The sequence below is a fragment of the Olea europaea genome, chromosome 22 (genome assembly GCF_002742605.1).
Source record: "Olea europaea var. sylvestris chromosome 22, O_europaea_v1, whole genome shotgun sequence".
In the NCBI taxonomy this organism is placed as follows: Eukaryota; Viridiplantae; Streptophyta; class Magnoliopsida; order Lamiales; family Oleaceae; genus Olea; species Olea europaea.
The window spans coordinates 1,185,962-1,208,110 of record NC_036258.1 but is presented as its reverse complement, the minus strand read 5'-3'; the positions used below and the strand labels follow the sequence as shown (position 1 = coordinate 1,208,110).

Sequence of the window (22,149 nt, the reverse complement as noted above, 5' to 3'; positions counted from 1 at the left end):
TAGCCACGTGGCATAATAGTATTTGCTCTCAAAATATTAGTTAACAAATAGCCACTCTTGGGCGCCTAAGCGCCCCGATACCTATTTATATTTCCAATTTTTTGCCCTTTCATTCGTAACAAGACCTAGAGCCCGTTTTTAGAGAGAAAAAGGGAGAAAGTTTGGATAGAATTTTAAAAGATTGAGGTTGTTCATCTTGGGTATAAATTCAAAGTTATTTTCTTTATTGGGGATTAACTTGATGCTTGTTCAAGTAATCCAAATACATTGTTCTTTCAATATACATTGAAAATCATTTCTTCCCCATTTTCTTGTTCTTGAAGTGATTTGAGATTTTTCACATTGTCAAGTTTTATTTCTTGGGCAATCTTGGGAGGTCGTTTTCCCAACAAATATTAATGCGGTTTGGCCCAGTTCCTGTGGCAAGCATTTGTCTACGAAACCATGCCAGTGTTCTTGATAATGCAGTTACAGCAGTTCCGTCTGACATAACATGCAGGTCTATAAGCCTACACGAGCTTTTCTCTCTGACCGCATCTGGATAGACGTTCTTCTGTGCTGCCACCTCCCAAACACATCCAGCTACCTCCTTCAGCCCCGACTTATGGAAAAAATTAATAATTGCATCCACGAGTCCCCTCTTACTTTCTCTATCTTTACTGTGCATCATATCCAAGAAGTTGCTTACATGATCCCTCACATTCTGCCCATCAGGTCGTGGAGTAGGCATAGACAGTAAAAATGTATGCACTGGGTGGCCAGTGACTGTCATAAGCTCACAACAAAATGACATGTCGAACGATGTGTGGGCGTCTGTGCAACAACCAAGAAGCAATGTGTAAGTTTGCAAAAAAGGATTAAGACCCAAACTGTGCATGCTCCGTAGCAAGTTATATGCATCAGATAGACGGTGTACCCTCAGGAAAGCACTAAGAAGAGAATTACATGTACGAACATTCGGGCGTAAATCTACATTAAGCATGGCTTGATACCATTCCCAAGCTTCATCCACATTCCCTGCCTTTCCCCAAAGGTCGACCAGAAGACCATAAACTGGCTCATCAGGAACCCAGTTTTTTCTCTTCATCTCCATGAAAACTGCCTCAGCTTCATCAAGATAGCCGCAATGACCAAGAACCTCCATAACTACACTATAAGTTACGTTGTCAGGCTCAAATCCAGTGTTCTTCATGTCACGATATAGCTGCAGAGCACTCTGGTAGTTCCTAGCCTTTGCTTGCAGAGCAATCATAACGTTGTAAGTCACCAGGTTAGGTACGCACCATGGTTAACCATCTCGCAAAATAGCTTGTCAGCTGCAGCCAAGTGGCCAGCTTTCCCAAGGCAATTAATGATTACACTGTAAGTGAAAGTATCAGGAGAAAGTCCAGCTTCCTGCATCCGCTGATACATATCCATGGAAACATCAAGATACCCAGCTTTTGCATGGATGTCAATCAGCGTACAATAGGTTACACGGTCAGGTTCACATCCTGATTTTTGCATTGGGATAAAAACACCTAACGCTTCATTCAAGTAATTTGCTCTGCCATAACTGTAAATGAGACGATTATATGTAACAACATTTGGCAGACATCCATCACTGACCATCTGATCGAGCAACTTGTTTATTGACCCAAACTGCCTTGCACGGCCAAGGATACCAACCATGGTAGTGTATGTGTGTCCATCATGCTTGAATCCTGGTTGTTGTTTCAACCAGTAGAAAAAACCAAGAGCGACGTTATAATCAAGTAGCTGCTTAAGAATTTGGTTCGCTTGGAAGGCATCTACTGAATAGTTCAGATTTCCAAGAGCCTCTTTAGTTGCCAGGCTCCATCTGAACTTCTGTATTATGCGAGAAACACTTTCAACCACATAACTAGAACTTAAAAATCTCTTCGCTACCGGAGCGACTTCTGTTATTACTTTCGTCTCTCTTCTGGGCCTAGCAAAACCCTGCTGTCATGCTGCTATTACACTTCCTTTCTAAATGCTGTACATCAGCCACAAAGCAGCTTGGATAAACTCTTGATCTTTGAGGAATTGACCTTTTCCTCTCACGAGCCTCCAAGGAGATACCATGGGAATCTACAAAATTCCCTGATCCATTACTTGGCACATTCTTCAACGCTTTGTCTGTATCCAATTTATCAGCTCTACCTTTTGTACCATAAGAGACATTGTTAAATTTCGACTCAGATGACTCAGCAGATGAGATGACTCAGCAGATGATTTTCCATGGATTTTATCTTTTCTAGAGGTTTTCACATTTACTGATCTGATATTAGAAATGGGCTTTGAACGTTCAACCAGAGAGTTTGGTGGTGTATTAAGCATTCCATCTAAAACTGGAATCTTATTATTTACCAAGTCGGATAAAACGCCAACTGCCACAAAACCTGCTTTAACAATTTGATCTGTAATAGGAGGTGACAAATGCATCATTTCCTTTGCATCCACACCATGTGCATAATTAAAGCAATTTCCTCTGTCCAATGAGTGGGAAACCCGTACTACTTGTGGTGGAGAACTCCCCACCATAGAATTTGCTACTTTTCCTGCATCAGTTGAAATCCGTGAATCTACTTCTAATGAAGTTTTTGTTACTAAGGCCGATGATCCTTGCAAATGTTGGACATTTGTTCTGAGAGGCCTCCTAGAAATACAAGTCTCATCTTCAGAGCAAGTGCATGAACTCCCATCTGCTGCACTGCATCGTGGCCCGCTTAGGAAAAAAGTTCTGGCAGACTGGGATAGCGTACCAAGCTGTTTTGCTCTTAACATAGTCTGTAGATTCCGTGTTGAAAATAAGACTTATGTTCAACTTCAATAAAATGTTAGAAAAACCATAATAAACATATTACCATTATCTTAGCTAGCCGAGGAGTCGCATAACCATCACAGCATCTGATGCACAAAAGAATATACAACACATCAAGATGCAATTGATAACAGATGATTGAAACATAGGTATAGTTGGCGAAAAAATAAATAACTTAGAATGGAGGAATAAATTATTCAGTATAAAACTATCAATATAATGCCCTGAAGATGACATGATTGATGCATCTAAAACCAAAGGAATGGGTACCGAGAGGAAAAACTTGATAAATGCTAGGAGATATCTACCAATAAATACGGTAAGAGGAACAAGTGAGCATACACCCTAAAAAGAGCAGCAGGGTGGTAAAATATTAAGCTCAATCTAACAAGGGAAAAGAAATTAATTGCCATCAATAGCAAATAAAAAAAATAACAATTTAATAAACAGCAGCAATATCGGGACCCCCCTTAAATTTTTGAAAACAAGTGGTGGCCGTACGAAGATTAGTCAGAAGTAACATCTTTCAAAAGACATCTAATTATATCTTCAGAAAAAGAATGAAAGAAACATATCTTTGACGCTTAATTAGCCGCCCAAAAATGATTCATGCATTGATATGCATTTGAACAAACAGAGCTGCTACCAATTAATCAAACTGAAATTTTAATGTCAAGAACTTTTAGAGAAAGATAAACTGGTGAAAGAAACAAATCAGACGGCAACTGCATAATATCTAATTGAAAATTGTCATTACAGTCTACAGATAAATAATAGGTTTCAAAACCAGTAGAGATGACAAATAATAAGAAGATGGAATATACATTTAATGAATGTCAAAAAGGCACGTTTATGGCTAACTTACAAAGACAATGGACACAATTTATTATTCTTCGTTTCTCAATCAGAACAATCAAGTGATCAAAGATAAGAATAGTTTCAGTAAATACCAAGGGACCTTGATTCAAATGTCTATATTAAGCACATTAAATTGAAAAAATATATTGGCAGAGCTTCTGAATACAGAAATCTTAAACTACAATTAGATGCTGAAGTGCCATGAAATCGAAGACTAGCGTGATCTACAAGGCAGAATATATTCTTTAATGCGTCATTAACAAAATAAATAACACCAACAATCATCATTTACTCATAAATTACAACTAAATAAAAATGCAATCCTTTTTCATAATTAAAAAAAAAAAAAAGTAAATACACTCCAAAATACTAAAATAAACCAACATAAAAGCATAAAATCGACCATTTACTCAAAATACGACCCAAATGCATGAAAAATCAAACCACCAAAAGTAGGAAAATTGAAAATGCATGAAAAAACCACCATTTACTCAAAATGCATGAAAAACCAAACCACCCATGATAAAAATGCAAAAAACCAAAGCCACCGCATTATAAGTCACGACAAGAGTCTCGTTAAAGTGCCCATAAAAACTTCACAGACAGTGTTGACCTCGCGAATTGGACCCTCCATGTGGCCAACCGATAACTGCTCCACGTAATCCTCCCTGCGCACAGTCAACGCAAGGTCAGAACCAGCGGGGGTGGCGACGGCTGCATACACTCCGACGGTCAAGTTAGCTTCTGGTGATCGGAACAGTGCCAAGGTTGTGCAAAATGGATGGAGAGGAGAATATATATTTACTTGTTATGGAGAGCTAAGTTGTAAGAGTTTCATTCATTTGCCTCTTGCCAAACCTTGAGTATTTATAGTTGAGGAGAACCGTTAGATGTGGGACACGTGTATGCATCTGACGGTGTGAGGCGTTTGCTCATAGCCGTTAATCAGCCGCGTCTATAGAGTGGGCGAGTAATAACTTTTCCCGAGTTGAGTTGACATAAAGTTGATACGTCACATCAACTAGGCTAATGGAGACGTCAAATCAATTAAACCTTGGGGGCAAAAAGGATCTTGACACAGATCTCTTTCTGAAATTGGCGGCGGATCCTCTGACAGAGATTTTAGGAGTGCATTGCGTTTCGGCGTCAGAGGCAAGAACGCTTCGGTTGGTTCAGTAAAATTGTTTGTGCGTCGCAGCGCGTTAGCAGCTCGCCAACATTAGTGGTGGAGTCACTTCGGATGGGTGTTGGACACCTTGTATGATGCAGTGGCAGACTTTTCGAAGTGGTTCAGATAGAGGCGTAACAGTGGTCCCCCCAAGTTGAAGTATGAATATTTATATCATGGGTGTACTTATTTTCCCTATCGGGTATTCCTGCTTCGGGAAAGGAACCGCGATTTGTGAGAGCTTGTGGGTTGGTTTTCTGTGTTCATCGAAGAGATGAAGGTCGGGACATATCTTCCACAGACGCACTAAAGCTTCATTACTGCTTAAGGAAGGAGCTTATCCGTAATCGATGTGTTGGCCAACAGGACAGTAGGTTGGGAGACGGCTAAAGCTTTGTAAAGCTTAGGGGGGATGTAGCTACCGAGGCAATGACCCACAGGGGACTCTGCGTCAGGTGCGTCTAAGCTTTGTAAAGCTAAGTGAGGAGCTCATTTGCCACCGGTGCCCTGACCCACAGGGGAGGACATGTTGGGAGATGGCTAAAGCTTTGTAAAGCTTAGGAGAGAACGTAGCTACCGAGGCGACGACCCACAGGGGACTCCGCGTCTGGTGTGTCTAAGCTTTGTAAAGCTGTGTGGAGCTCATCTGCCACCGGTGTGTTGACCCACAGGGGACGACGTGTTGGGAGGTGGCTAAAGCTTTGTAAAGTTTAGGAGGGGACGCAGCCACCGAGGCGATGACCCACAGGAAACTTCGCATCATGTGCGTCTAAGCTTTATAAAGCTGAGTGTGGAGCTCATCTACCATCGGTGCGCTGACCTACAGGGGACGACACGTTGGGAGATGACTAAAACTTTGTAAAGCTTAGGAGGAAACGTATCTACCGAGGCGATGACCCACAGGGGACTTTATGTTAGGTGCGTCTAAGCTTTGTAAAACTGAGTGAGAAGCTCATCTGCTCGATCTGAGGCAAACATTTCTAACGTTAAATGATTTGATAGCTGTCGCATATTTCCAAGGCGACAATTGTGTGTGATACCCATTCCCAGAAAAGGCTGCTGCGACTACTTATGTAGACGTCTGATGGTGTCGAGGCAACACGTTTTACGTGAGCGTGAGGGTCACAGCTAGATCTTGGGCATAGATTAAATCTAGCGTTTCATTTCAACGGCCTAGATTGATGATGCGACGGGCAGCCTAGATTGATTACATTTGAATTCAACGGTGGAGATTAGCTGGGACACTCTATAAAAGGCGCACTTGAGCGTTTGGAGAGTTTTTCTCTTTTGCGAAATCAGAAGCTCCATTTGCTCTCAAAACTCTTGCATTTTTCGACGTTCTTCAAGCATTTTTCGACGATAACTCCAGTTTTTGGCGACTCTACAGTGTTTCCTGACCATTTCCAACTGTGGAACCCCCGTTTCGTGAGTTTCAGTAAGTATTTGACATCATTCATTTCTTAAAAAAATGGCTTCTGAGAGTAGTGGTAGGTCAGGGAGGAGGCTGGAATTAGTACAAATGGACGAGCCCATTTTGGCGACCTTCTCTGAACTTTCCGAAGCAATAATTTGGGGGGGAGAATATCTAGAAGAGGCCTGATAGTCCAATAGACATGTCTGTGCATTGGGGGCATCGGATTACCTTTCTAAGCTAAAAAGTGTCGACCTAGATAGACTTAGGGCGGAATATGGGATTCCAGACAGTGTAGATTTGATCCTACCCGAACCCGATGAGAGAGCCTGCTATCCTAGGTCAAGGTGCGTGGCAATTAGTGAAGTGATTCTTAAGACTTGCCTTAGGCTCCCAATCCATCCTTTCTTCCACCTAGTCCTTAGGTCTTATGGTTTAGCTCCGACCCAATTGAACCCGAACTCCTGGAGTCAAATGGTGGGCTCCTGGATGTTATGGAAAGAGGCGTCACTAGGGATAGAAATGCCTTTTTTTGTCTTCCAGACCCTCTACATCCCCAAGGTAGCGGCTAGGGGGGGAGGGGGGATAAGACCAGGGTCTGGTATTACCTGACCTCATGGGGTTCCCATACTCTCTTCGTACTCGATCTGTCAAGCTCCATTAAGGAGTGGAAGTGATCGTGGTGCTGGGCTATCGGGAGATAGGACACGATGGCGAGGGACCCCCTGGCGCCTCTTATGGTCTCCATGAAGATTCTACACTTAGTGAGTATTGTTGCTTTGCATTTATGTTTATTCTTCTTCGGTTCGGATCGTAACTGCTATTTGTTTGCTTTTGAAGGCACTATTCCTCGATGTGAGATATCCACCGATGACTTCGATATCATTTGCATCATCTACCAACTGCCTCCGAAGAAGAGGTCATACTACCAGCTGATTAGGAAGAACATTCACTTCGTGATGCACGATCTGATGGCTTCTCAAGGTAAATTTCCCGAAGTGAATACTCTTTAGTAATTTTTTAGACCCTTTACGCTTGTAATAATTTGCTTTTTTCTTTGTAGATAACTTTAACAGGAAGATGCCCCTGAGGCCTAATTTCAAGACCATCCAGAAGATGATGGCAGAGGCGAGAGCCTTGAAGACCTCCTCCTTTGCATACAAGAAGCAGATGGAGGATCTGGTGGATGCCAACAAGAGGCTCTAGCCTCCGACAGAGGAGGAGGTGGCGAGGGATCCAGACGCCAACTTGCTGTGAAAGGGCAAAAAATTTGCTGGCCCTTCGAAGCACCCAACAGTGGTGAGGCCGTCCCCGGTTCTAAAGCAGACTACCATCCCCACTGGAGTGGCCATCCCGAAGAAGAGACCTGCACCCTCCGAGGCTTCTCCTGCCCTGGCTACAGCCCTAGTTGCTGCTATTCCAATTGCCCAAGTGTCGGGGCAACCGAAGAGGAAAAGAGCTCGTCCTTCGAAGTTGGAGGACGTCTTGGGCACAAATTATGAGGAGCCAGTGAAAGAGGTGCTGGAGGCTCTTCCTCCCGAGACGACAGTAGTGGCGGTGGTCCACAACAAGTATTGGATAGAGGAATGGAGAAACCACACTGCCTCCTACACCGTCGAAGACCTTGTCACTGCAAACAGTGCCTGTGTGGCCCGGGCCCTAAGCACAAGCATCTAACTTGAGGGCTTGGTGAAAGACCTCAGTGCCAAGAGAGAGGACCTCGCCAAGTGCCTTGAGGAGGCGATGTATTACGGGGACGTAGTTCAAGAAGCCCGGGCCAAGGTCTCAGAGGAGGAGAAAATAAGGAAAGAAGTCGAGGCCCAGTTGGCGACTGCCAAGGGAGAGATAGAGCGACTAAAGAAGAAGCTCTATGAAGTGGAGTGTCAGGTGGCTACAATGACCAAAAGAGTAGATCATGCCAATGAGCACCATTGGCTTGCCACGGAGGCTCTGGAGACTTCCAATAAAGAAAAAGCTGAGCTGAGGCAGAGGGCAGAGGCCCAGGTTGAGGAGATTGCCTCTCTGAAGAGGGAGATGAAGTCGGTAGGGGAGGTGGCGGTGCAAAACTTTATTGACCATTTTGAGGAGCACCCCATGTACGACGACTTTACTAATTACTGGGCCTCTTGGAGTGCCCAAGGACTGTTGGGTCGGCTAAAAGAGGTCCACCCTACTCTGGACATATCCTCTTTAGAGGCAGAGTTCGGTGGGCCTATTGGAGGCCAGCCTGATAGGTTTGCCGAGGAAGCTCCAGAGGCCCCCCAAGAGAAAGAGCCGGGGGCTCGGGTAGACGATGCCCCAGTAGAGTAGAACTATTTTTGTAATGGCTTCGGCCTCCCTTTTTGTAACTTGATTTTAAGATGAATGTAATGAAAATTTCTCTTTCATGTATTGGTGCTTCCTCCTTTTTCTTGTGTTGAATTGTTCATACTTTAGTAAATGAATGATAAGCACTTAAGTAAACAATAAGCACTACTTATCGATAACCAGTCGATAAAAGGAGATCGGAGCAACAACATATTAACTAACCCAAGGTAACTCATTAACTGATTTGACATAAAGAACTGAAGTATCATTACTTAGAGGTTACATCATCCATCACTAAGGCAATTTCAGCATTTAGTAAGATAGGGAAGTTACAAATGAGATTGGATCGTGACAAACACATATTAGACAACATCGAGATCGGATCGAAACATACGTTCATCATTGATAGTACTTTCTCAAGTGTTCCATGCTCCATTGATGAGGCAGTACTCTCCCTATCATATCTTCAATTTCAAAAGTACCAGGTCGGGACTCCTCGCAGATGCGATAAAGACCCTCCCAATTTGGTCCAAACACTCCGGCCCCAGTTGGCTTTGACGATTGGAAGATCCTTCTAAGGACGAGGTCCCCCAACTGAAGAGTTCGATTTCTGACTTTGGAGTTGTAATAGCGGGTCATCTTCCTTTGATACTTGGCCAATTTCACTTGGGAGGTATCACTTCATTCTTCAAGGAGGTGGAGTTCGTTCATTCGAGCTTCATCATTAGCGATCTCATTGAAGTGTATCCGACGATGCGATGAGACTCCTACCTCGACAGAGCTCATGGCTTCAGCTCCGTAGGTCATCGAGAAGGGTGTCTCTCCTATAGCGGTTCGGCTAGTTGTGCGGATGGCCCAAAGGACATGGGGAAGCTCATCAACCCACACCCCCTTCGAAGCGTCAAGCTTTCTTTTCAGGGTATGCTTGATGGTTTTGTTCACTGCCTCAACTTGCCATTTGCTTGGGGGTGATGAGGCGTCGAGAAATCCTTCTTTATCCCCAATTCATTGTAGACATCTCGCATCTTGTTGTTGTCAAACTATCTCTCGTTGTCAGACACTAAGGAGTGGAGAATGTCAAACCTGCAAATGATGTTCTTCCAGACGAATTTTGTAGTATTCGCCTCAGTGATCTTGGCAAGAGGTTCAGCCTCAACCCATTTAGTAAAGTAGTCCATGGCGACAATGGCAAAAGTTGTGCTTCCTCTCCCTTTTGGGAGTAGACCAATGAAGTCGATGCCCCATTTGGCGAATAGCCATGGACTGGTGACTACGGAGAGGCTTTGAGAAGGCTGTCTTTGAATATTTGAGAAGCGTTAACACTTGTCACATTTCTAAACGAATTGGCAAGCATCCATTTTCCGGGTTGGCCAGAAGTAGCCTTGTTGGAGCACTTTGTGTGTCAGAGCCACTCATCCGGAGTGATTTCCATAGATCCCTTCGTGGATCTCCCTGAGTATATACGTGGCTTCTTCCCCTCCTACACATCGGAGAAGTGGTGAGGCAAAGCCTCTTTTGTAGAGGACATCCTCTTGTAGGATGAAGTGCGCGACTCTCCTTCTTAACGTCCTCGCCTCACTTCTTGAAGCTGGTAGTGATTGATCCTTGAGATAGGTCATGATGGGTTGCATCCATACTAGGGTACTTTCTATCCATAACAACTCTTCACCTCCGGAGATGGAGGGCTTCGACAAGTGTTCAATGGGAACAATCTTTAGTAGCTCTGAGTCTTTGTTGCTGGCCAATTTTGACAAGGCATCTACATGAGTGTTCTTGAGGCGTGGGAATTGGATCAATTCGAACCTCTCGAAATGTGGGATTAGGTCCAGGACCAATTTTAAATATGCAGCCATGCTACTGTCTTTGGCGGCAAAGTTTTCGTTGACCTGACTCGCCACAAGTTGAGAGTCACTGCTTCCCAGGAGCCTTCTGACCTACATTTCTTTTGCCAGTCTAGGGCCTGCTAGAAGGGCCTCATATTCGACAACATTGTTCGAGGCTTTAAAGCCGAAGTTTATGCGCAATTTAGCTTGTGGCCTTCCCAGCTTTCCAAGATGATCCCAGCTTCGGAGCCAGTTCTCTTGAGGATATATCCACGAACAAGTTCCATGTTGGGGGCTCGGATGGTTCCATTATCACCTCTATTTCTGGTGCTATGGTAAATTCAGCCACAAAACCTGCAAGGGCTTGTCCCTTGATGGCATGTCTGGGTCGGAACAGTAGGTCGAACTCATTGAGCTCAATTGCCCATTTTAGCAGGCGGCCCGAAGCTTCAGTTTTCTGTAGTACCTGCTTCAATGGGAAGTTGGTGAAAACTTCAATTGAGTGGGCCTGGAATTATGGCCTCAGTTTCCTTGACGTCATGACGAGGGCGAGTGCCAGTTTTTCCATGCCCGGGTAATGGGTTTCTGGCGAGAGTAGTGCTTTCCTGACATAGTATATCGGCAATTGATGCTCATCTTCTTCTCTAACTATGACTGAGCTGGCTGCCTCGTCCAAGTCCGCCAAGTATAGCAATAGTGATTTTTGTAGTTTAGGTTTGGATAATAGAGGCACCTCTCCTAAGTGCTTCTTCAGCGCTTGGAAGGCTTCCTCACACTCATCGGTCCATTGGAACTTCTTCCCTTACTTCAACACTTTGAAGAAGGGTAGGCTCTTATTAGTGGCTCTGGAGATGAAGCGACTGAGCGCAGCTATCCAACCATTAAGGCTCTGGACCTCCTTCAGCTTCTGAGGCGATCTCATTTCCAGTAAGGCCCTAATCTTTATCGAATTTGCTTCGATTTCCCTTTGGTTCACAATGTACCCCAAAAATTGACCCAATGCCAAGCCGAAGGTGCATTTGAGGGGGTTCAATTTCATTTTGTATTTCCTAAGAATCTGAAAGGTCTGGTCGAGTTAAGTTACATGTTCATTTGCTTGGAGGCTTTTGACTAGCATGTCGTCCACGTAGACTTCCATGATTTTGTCAATAAGTTCGGCAAACATCATGTTGACCAGTTTCTGATATGTAGCTCCGGCATTTTTCAATCCGAAGGGCATGACTTTCTAGCAGTACAGTCCTCTGTCTGTGATGAACGACGTGGCCTCCTCATCAGGTCGAAACATAGGTATATGGTTGTATCCTGAGTACGCATCCATGGAACTCAAGAGTTCATGTCCGGCAGTGGAATCCGCAAGTTGGTCTATCCTCGACAGTGGGAAGCTATTCTTAGGGCATGCTTTGTTTAAGTTCGTGAAGTCTACGCACACCCTCCATTTCCTGCTAGGCTCCCTCACAAGGACCGAGTTGGATATCCACTTTGGATAAATGGCTTCTTTGATGAAGCCACTGCGGCTAAACTTATTAACTTCATCTTTGAGCGCCTCGTACCTCTTTGGGTTGAGGGCTCATCCTTTCTGCCGATGTAGGGCACAGAAGGCGTTGATGTTTAGGTGATGGCAACTAATCCTTGAGTCTATTCTTACCATGTCTTCGTGCTTCCAAGCGAAGACATCCATGTTCCTTTTCAAGAAGCTTATCATTTGTTCTTTAGCTTCAGGGGAGAACATCTTTCCTATCCGCAGGACCTGACTGGAGTCCTCTGGGTTGACGGAGAAAGTTTCAAGTTCTTCCATTGGGGTCGCGTTCGATTCTAAGCCAGTTATTTGGGGGTCTAATTCGTCAAGAGGGTGCCCTTCTTTAGCGGCCTCTTCCATGTCGACGTCTTCATCTTGTTCAGAGGTATGTCCTATTTCAGGGGCGTCGAGCATTTCCATATCCAGGTCAGATTCGTTCATAACCTCCATTATGATTACATTAACAGTGCGGGGCTCTGATTTTCGCAAAGAGTTTAGATAACATGCTCTGAAGCCCATTTGGTAGCCTCGAACCGTAGCAATTCCATGCTCAGTTGGGAACTTCATACACAAGTAATGTATGGAGGTGACAGCCCAAAGATCTTTCAAGGTGAGTCTACCTAATACTCCGTGGTAGGCTGACCTGTGGTCTACTACCAAAAACTCCATGAAATGTTGGGCCACTAGGGAAGCTGAACCCATCTCGACGGACAGAGTAATTTGTCCTCGTGGGATGATACTGTCTCCAGTAAATCCAAATAGTGGGTTGGTCATAGGGATTAGCCCATGTTCAATTTGTATTTTGTTGAAGGTAGAGCCAAACAGTATGTTCACCGAGCTTCCATTGTTGACAAGCATGCATTTAAGTTCGTTTCTTGCTACTACGGCTCTTACTACCAATGCGTCACAATGGGGGTGGTGAACTCCTTGTGTATCTTCTTGGGAGAAGATAATCGGGGCCATCCTGTTGGCTTCTTGGGACTGGTTGACGATGTACGTGAGCATTGACGGATCATTTGCTTTTCTCGTGTAGTTCCTTTGGGCATTCCTAGTGTTGCCACCTATCTGGGGTCTCCCGATGATCGTGTCAATTTCCCTGATGACTTGGCCTCCAAAAAATGGGGCCTGATCTCTCTGTCCGGACTCTCCTCTGTCCCTTGATCCTCTTCTTCGGGGCGATTGATCTCTATGCCTCCTTTCAGTCCTGTTCGGGGAGGTGGATCTGCAGGGATGTTGGCTCCTCCTGGAAGGATGTGGATTATTTCGATCTGAGTGCCGCGCAGTGTCTCTGCATTCGCTGGTGTCATGTCCATAGAGTTGGTGGAAGGTGCAGAACCTTGCCCCTTCTAAGGGCCTGCTTGACCGCTTCTTCTTCTTCTTTCGACTACTATCAGTACCCCTAGATGATCCCGCCTTAACAGGGGCATTCTCGTATGCCAATACCGACACTACATTTAGCGTGGCAGAAGCTACTACCTGTCCGGACGTGGGAGCTATTATATGCCCTGCCTGGGTCTATTGCTGGGTGACAAGGTACACTGTGGGTCCTCGACCTACCTGCCTCTGAGGCAGAGGGAGTCCCTGTGCGGCACGAATTCGATGATCAATCATCTCTTCACTGACGATCTCAACTCTCATCATTTCCACTAGCTCGTCATAAGTGGTAGGATTCTTGCTGCGCACATCCCTCCAGAACAAAGTGTTCATGTTGAGGCCATCTTTCAAGGCTGAAAGGGCTTCTCTATCAGTGACCTATTCGCAGTAGGTGATCTCGTCCGTAAACCTGGCGAGGTAGCTTTTCAGCGTTTCTCCAGGGGCTTGCTCATATTTTACAGGGGTTGCACTGGGGCCTCTCCTTCTCTACGTGAGAGGTACTGGTTCAAGAAGGCCTTTTTTAGCTCTGGCCAACTCCTAATGCTCAGAGGAGGCAGCCTGCTGTACCACACTAAAGCGGCTCCGGCCAGGGTTAGGTGAAAGGCTCTACATTTCAAAGCAAGGCTCCCTTGAGACTCATCTGTGTCATGTACTTCGTGAGATGCTTCTCCGAGTCCTCTTTTCCTTCATACTTGGGGATTTTAGGTGATACAAAGTTCGCAGGCATTGGGTAGCCTCGATCTCCCTTGAGAAAGGGAGATTATCATCATCATCATCAATCTCGTAAGATCGATACGGCCCTTCGGAGTTCCCATCATCTTGCATGTTCTGGGGGGTGGAAATGCTCTTCCTCGGCTACTTCAATCAACTAAGTTTCTTCTCTCCTTCCTATTTCTAGGTGGAAGGGGTACTTGTTCTTGCTCTTCCCCTTATCGGACTGATCTTTCCACTGAGCGGACCCTATTACTAGGGTCCCGTCCTATTCGGTCAAAGACGCTGACTGACCTTTGTGCTTTATATTCTAGTGGGAAGTTGTCCCCCAATTGCGGTTCTGCTAGCTGGCTCCCTTGCACATAGGATGTGACTTCCGTACCCACTTCACTCTCGAGGGGGGTTCTCTGTGCTGGTTCATATGGCCTCGGGAACGAGACGTAGAGACTTCATGAACTGGGTAAGATTCTTGGGGCATTTGGGTGCCTTGGTGATCTTGGGCTCACATGAAGAATTCATGCATCGTCATATTCTGAGCTGCGATCTCTCTCATGTCCCCAGCTATTTTGGCCATTCCTTCAATGAGCATGGCCGTTCTTTCACCTCGGCGACGTCGATGATGGGGTCTTTGTTGAGTGACATTGTTTCAGAGCACCTCTTCTTCAGAGGCGTCCATCCTGGGGTTTGCGTCCTCATTGCTAGAACTCATCTTATCTACTCCTTTTTCAAGGGTGATGAGGATTTGGGTTGTAATTCGACTTTGTTCTTTTTCAAAAACGTCCCCTTTTCAAGGTAAGTTAAGGATTTTTCGGTGGCTTTTCCAGTGGAGAATGTAGAACTTTGGATGGAAAGTTTCCCATAGACGGCGTCAATCTATTGACCTCGCGAATTGGACCCTCCACATGGCCAACCGATAACTGCTCCACGTAATCCTCCCTGCGCACAGTCAATGCACGGTCAGATGCAGATGGCCAAAACTAGTGGGGGTGGGGGCTGCCGCATACACTCCGACGGTCAAGTTAGCTTCTGGTGATTGGAACAGTGCCAAGGTTGTCTAAAAATGGTGGAGAGGAGAATATATATTTACTTGTTATGGAGAGCTAAGTTGTAAAAGTTTAATACCTTTGCCTCTTGTTAAACCTTAGGTATTTATAGTTAAGGAGAACCGTTAGATGTGGGACACGTGTATGCATCTGATGGTGTGAGGCGTCTGCTCATACGCGTTAATCAGCCGTGTCTATAGAGTGGGCGGGGAATAACTTCTCCCGAGTTGAGTTGACATAAAGTTGATACGTCACATCAACTAGGCCCATGGAGACGTCAAATCAATTAAACCTTGGGGGCAGAAATGATCTTGACACGGATCTCTTTCTGAAATTGGCAGCGGATCCTCGGACAGAGATCCTCGGAGTGCATTGCACTTCGGCGTCAAAGGCAAGAATGATTCAGTTGGTTCAGTAGAACTGTTTGTGCCTCACAGCTCGTTAGTAGCTCGCCAACATTAGTGGTAGAGTCACTTCGGAACCACTTCGGATGAGTGTTGGACACCTCGTATGACGCAGTGGCAGACTTTCTGAAGTGGTTCAGATAGGGCCGTAACAGACAGCATAACATACGTTACATACCATCCAGCTGAAGCCCGCCTACCAAAACTCAAAAACTAAAACATTCACATCTAAGCAAATTCAAAATCAAAAGAGAATCAAAGAAGAGAAAAGTACCTCAAATTGTATTTTCTCCAAATCTAAGAGAATCAACGATTTTAGAGACAAAAATGGAAAAAGAGAAGTATGAAGGCGGAGAGCTGCTGCTCAGCATTTTGTGTCAACCTATTACTGGGAGGGACTATTACTAATTTTGTGTTTCTATTTTCATATTTATTCGTGAATATTTTATTGTGATATTTGCCCCTTGTTTGAGCCCCATTTTGAAGGGAAGAATACATTTTTAAATAATGATTGATTGAGAATGTATGGTTAGAAATTAAAAAAACATTTTGAATTTGAGTGTAATATTATTTTATTAAAAATGTGTAATTGAAAATGAATTATGAAAAAATAAATTTTTAGAAGAATTGGCTCAAATAGGAGCTTGATTATGTTACCCCAAGTTTTATGCTCTGGGAGTTTTGTAATGCCTTTACATGCCACGTGTTGTGTCTCCTATGGTTGATTTGTGGTCGTCGGATACTTCTAGTTGCTCTCGTGTTCACATTTTTCCTTTTTCTAACTTTATTTTTCCTTTTCGGCTATGAAATATTGAGAGTTAATTGTTTCGACAATCACCCAATTTATACTGTGATCATGATTTAGTTACTAAACTTTAAAATGCTTCACATTGCTCACAGATCTTTATCTGTTTGTACTCCATTCATCACCTCAAAAATTCGTTTCCTTATTTATTGACGTGGCTAAAGAAAATCTGACACAACAAGTTACGATCTTTAAAAAAATTACAACTTAGCCTAACCATTATTTTATTACTTATCCAATTTACACTAAATCACGATTTACTCATCAAACTTCAAAATGCTTCCTGATGATCAATCATCTTTGACATGATGCATTTCATCCATCATTCGCCATATTTCATCTTGTTTCTAAGGACAAAACAGCTAGAAAAATGAAAAAGCATCACCCGAAATTTGATTACTATAAGAAAGAGATGTCGTGGTCTAATTATTGCTATCGTTGTTCAACCTTGAGCTTTGATTCTTCAAGTTCTTGATGTTACTGAGTCAATTTACATGCTAGATTTATTCTTGTCTTCAATTTATGATGAATCTGCCATTCATTTTTGAATGATTTTATGATATAGAAGTGATTTGAGAGGTGGGAGAGAAATTTTCTTCAATGGCTGCCCATTCTTGTATTATATAAAATGAAATTAGGTCAAAAAATAAGTCCAAGTTGAGTTGTAAAAGAGTTTCAATCAAATAAGGAAAGTTGTCTTTTCGCACGGGCATGATTATGTATCTGCACAGTTGCAAGTATTTTTATCATTACTTTGTCTCTCAATATCCAATTGAAATGATTTAAAGTGCATTGAAAATCTAACTCAATGAACTATAATTCTTATAAAAATGGAATTTATCCAACGGGAACATTTGCTGTCTAAGAAATGGGTCTCAATCTGATACTAAAAATCTAGAATTTACTTTGTGCTGTTGGAAATTGATTTGTGAATATTCTTTGATTATATTTCACTCCTTTTTGAATTCTAATTGCATCCAATAGACTCATAATAAATTCTACTTATCGCTTTGGGTCCTCCCTTCGCAGCCGCACTCAATTATTTCCTATACCTATAGCTTTATTGAATAAATTAGTCAAACTTCTTAAATTCTTCTCTTTTCAAATTTGAAAAGAATGACGTGATTTTCAAGCCAAATGAATTTATGAATTATATGTTGGGATGGTTTGCTGTTGAATTCGCTATGAACATTGTATAAATCATTGATCAAAGAGGTGACCATTATGGGGATGGCGATTGCAGACTACTAGATTGTTCACATCAAAATTCTCTTCAGACGAGTTGCAAAGGTGAGTAGGTTGGGATGGGCAAAAAGATGAAGACTTGGAAGATGTCAAATTTTTATTTTTCTAATCAACTGACAGTCAACTGGACATAATTGTCCATTTGTTCTTGACTAGCAACTAAATTAAGGGCTTGTTTGTGCCCCCTTAATTTCAAAAAGTATTTTATGGAATAGTGATTGATGTTGAAATGTATAGTTAAAAAATAAGGATTTTTTTTATTTATGTATAATATTATTTTAGTAAAGACTGTGTGGTTGAAAATGAATACTTTAAAAAAATAATGTGATAGAATATGGTAGAATGGTTGACAAACAAAGGCTAAATATTTGGGGACCTTAGATGGCAAAAATGAAAGGTTTCAATAAAGTCGGTAGAGAATGAAAGATTTGGGACCATGGCTACAATTAACCCTTCAATGGATCTCTCGCAAGGAGTTTAGGTATCTTTTGAAATTCATAAACTTCTCGACTCTTAGTTGAATTAAATTTATGAAACATTATCATAATATTAAAATGAAGTTGAGTGTATTTTGACCTACATCCTCAATTCAAATTCGAATAATGCCACTTGTATATAATAATTTACATATAGATGAAGTACCGAAAATAGAGTGAATTTTTTAAAATTATTATCCGACTAAAGAAATTATGATCCAATCAAAACTCGCCATACAAATGTATTTAAATTATTAGGTAAATCATTAAATACATGTAGCGCAAAAATACAAATTCATTCAATGATTCGTAAAGCACGACTAATAAATAAATCGATTGTACTATATGTACATAATAGTTTATATAATGATTTACACACATACGATGCAATGAAATATGATTGGGTAAAAAATTCTAAAAAACATCTTCACTCAGATTTTGACGCTTCATCTGTTAATAAATCTTTAGGTAATATTATTATGCACAAGTAACATGATTCTAAATAAATTATGCACGTGTATGTTACGTTGATCTTGCTAGAACTGCGTGGACTGAGGTAGATGGGAAAGGCCCCTGTATACAGGGGACCGAGCTAGTTTCAACCCCTAACCTATCACAAGGAGCTAGCTCGGCCCCGCTTATACAGAGGCTCTGCACGCATAGCAAGGCCCAAGGTAGATCCCCCCAAAAAATGCATGTGTGTGTGAAAGGTTTCTTGGCCACCAAGATATATTTATTTATTTCATTACGTAAATAGTTATTACTTTAAATCAATCCAATCTTTTTGGTATCTATTAGTGGATATTTATTATATGTGAATAATGAGGAAACCAAAAATTGATTTTTCATTTATTTTATTTCAAGTATCATGCGTGAAAACATGTATATTTTTATTATGCTCAAGTTCTATTCAGTTAAAAAAATAGTTTAGTTATTAATTTTTGTTGACCCCATAATATGTTGTCAACAAATGTCGGACCTACCCGCGTACACGTAAACGAAAGTCCAACACGCAAAGACACGTGGACGGTCTAAAACGGACAGATCAAGGGCGTGGGACGAGAACGTTCAAAATTCGATGAGATGTTCGTAGACCTATTGTACAAGAATTACCTATCGATGTTTGTAAATGTGTACGTAAAAATGTGTAAACTTGTATTGTGTTGCAAGATAATAAGAGAGAGTTGAGTAAAGTGTTGTTCCTTGTATCGATTCTTGCATTACCCTTGTGAGAGATACATGGGGAGTATTTATAGTATTATAACTTAGATCGTGGCCCTTGGTTGGGAGTACACGTGGCCTCATCTCGTAAATTTATATGTCCAATTATAGATGTCACATTTGACTTCCTAACCTGTTACACATTGATTAATTGATGGCTCTGCCACTATGTTGACAAGACAAGGCACTTGTGCTCTATGATGGGTGTCCCATCAATCACTCAGAGAAGATCTTTGTGTAAGACCGGATCTCTGGGGCGCAGTGCTATTTAGAGTCTCAGGACTTCAGATAGAAGGGCCTTGACTACAAGATCTCCTCGACATATTAACTTCGGTGGCAGCACTTGGACCACGCCTGGTACTGTTATAATATGCTGGTGTTCTTGTTGGGATGGGGCCTCGGATAAGATGTCATGTGGTTTGGCAGAAGTGGGCCATGGGCCCCAGTCGGTCGGCCAAGTGTGTCAACACATAACAATAGTCCCCCAAGTCCAAGTATAGATATTTATATCATGGTTGGAGTTGAAAGTGGTGGTGTTGCTGTGGTTGGAAAAGGTGACTGAACTACGAGGAAGCAAAGAAGAAGCCGAGGCGGTGAGTGGATCGAACCTGCCGAGGGTCGTGAAAATATGATTTTTTTATGTTTGTGTCGATGATTTGATGTTTTGCGCATGTTACCAAGAAAAGGCAACTGAATCGTTTTGACTTCCAAGGCACGTACGACTGTAGCATTGAATGTGCAACGATGGTTACAGCTGGACCTTCTAGAAGGGGACGCGTTTGAAGAGGTGTGTGAGGAGCACGTTCGAGTCTGAGGCGTATATTTCAAAACGATTTGAATTCTACGCTTCGGATTTAACCCAGAATTGGAGGACTGAGATTCATGGGGCCTTCATCCAAGGACTGGGGTTCGTTTTGGCTCCCTATAAAAGGCCAAAGACTTCTATTGTCTTGCCGACGAGGTCTACAAACATTTTGTTGACAAGCCTTTGATAGGTGGCCTCGACATTTTTCAACCTGAAAGGCATCATCTTGTAGCAGTAAATGTCTCTGTCAATGATAAAGGAAGTGTTCTCCTCATCAGACGGGTACATGGGTATTTGGTTGTAGCCAAAGTAGGCATAAATGAAGCTCAGGAGCTCATGCCCGGTGGTGAAGTCTACCAATTGATCAATTTTCGAAAGTGGGAAGCTGTATTTGGGGCATGCCTTGTTGAGAATGGTAAAGTCAATACATACCCTCCACTTACCGTTGTGCTTCTTGACTAGCATCAGGTTGGAGACCTATTTTGGGTAGATGACCTCTCTGATGAAGCCATTCTCGATTAGCTTCTGTACCTCTTCCTTCAGAGCCTCATATTTTTCTGGGTTGAGAGCTCTTCTCTTCTGTCTGTGCGGGAAAACCTTAGGATCTATTTTTAGGTGGTGGCAGTTGATCTTGGGGTCTATGCCCACCATGTCCTCATGCCTCCAAGCAAAGACGTCAAGGTTCTTGCAGAGAAAGTCTTTCAATCTTTCTTTCATGTCGTTGCTCAGGCCTACGCCTACTTTCAACACCTTCGTGGGGTTACGGAGGTTAATCGGGAAGCTTTCTAGTTCCTCAACCGGGGTTGTTTGCGGTTCGTGCTCAATCAAGCAAGGATCGATCTCATTGATCATGGAGAGTTCTTCCTGCTCGGGAGGTGCGTCGATCATGTCAACATTCTCTTGTTCGGGAGGGGCCTCATTTGGGACTTCTGCCATATCAACATTTGTCAGGATGACATGTACGTCTCGAGGCTCGACCTTCCTGATAGAGCTCAGGTAGCATTCTCTGGATCCTCTTTGGTCACCTCTCACTGTTATCACACCATTCTCAGTTGGGAGTTTCATGCATAAGTGGTGGATAGAAGTGACGGCTCCTAGCTCCTTCAGGGTTGGCCTAACCAAGACTCCATGATAAGCCAACTGACTGTCTACAATAAGAAATTTCATAAAGTTCATCGTGATTTGAGGGAACTCTCCCATCTCTACTGCAAACGTTATTTTTCCTCTCGGAGTGATGCTATCTCCGGTAAATCCGTATAGAGGAGTGGTGGTAGGCGTCAACTCGTGGTCCAAGATCATCTTATCAAAAGTGGATCAGAATAGGATGTTAAAGGAGCTGCCGTTGTGTACTAGCATTCGCTTGAGCCCATTTCAGGCCACCACAACTCTTACTACAAGTGTATCACAATGGGGGTAATGAATCCCTTCATAGTCCTCTTGGGTGAAGACAATGGGTAGTACTTAGTTTCTTTTGGAGCTACTGTCCACGATATAACTAGTCTGTGAGAGGCGTTTAGCCTCTCAGGCATAGTTTCGTTTCGCGTTCCGACTCTTTCCCCACGTAGGGGCCTCCAAATATGGTGTCTATCTCATGAATAGGGGCCTCCTCTCGAGCATGGCGATTCCCACGATGCCTATGTCCTTCCCTGGGTCTCTCCACGCCATGTTCCCTTCGACGGGGGGATATATCTCGCTAGTGGGGAGCGACCTCCTCATGCCTAGGTCGCTAGTTGTCCCTAGGCGGGGGCCTATTTACCTGTGGCGAATCATTCCTCCTGGGGATTTTTTCGTGGATTGCGGTATACGTACCCCTGACACTCAGATGTGTCATGACCGTAGGAGCGGTGGTATGTATAATAATCGGGGGGGTATTGATTAGGCCTATTCCTAGGTCCTGAATCGCGCCCCCGACCTCTTCCTCTACAGGGGGCCTGTTGTGAAATTCTTGCTTGCGGGTCAGTAGTTATTGGATTGAAATCTTCATATGTCAACGTTGGAACTAGGAATGGTAATTTGAACCATCAAAACCGAAAATCGCGGTTAACCGAACCGAATGGGGCAAAAAAATCGAACCGATGGTGCAATGGGGCGGTTATGGTTTTGATTTTAATAAATCGGTTCGTGGCGATACGGGTATGGTATTTACGCCGTCGAACCG

At 43.2% G+C, this 22,149-nt stretch overlaps 1 pseudogene; it reads right to left on the bottom strand.

The window, feature by feature from the left end:
* Nucleotides 1-352: 352 nt before the first annotated feature.
* On the bottom strand, nucleotides 353-2,787 carry LOC111371854 (annotated as a pseudogene).
* Nucleotides 2,788-22,149: the final 19,362 nt, after the last annotated feature.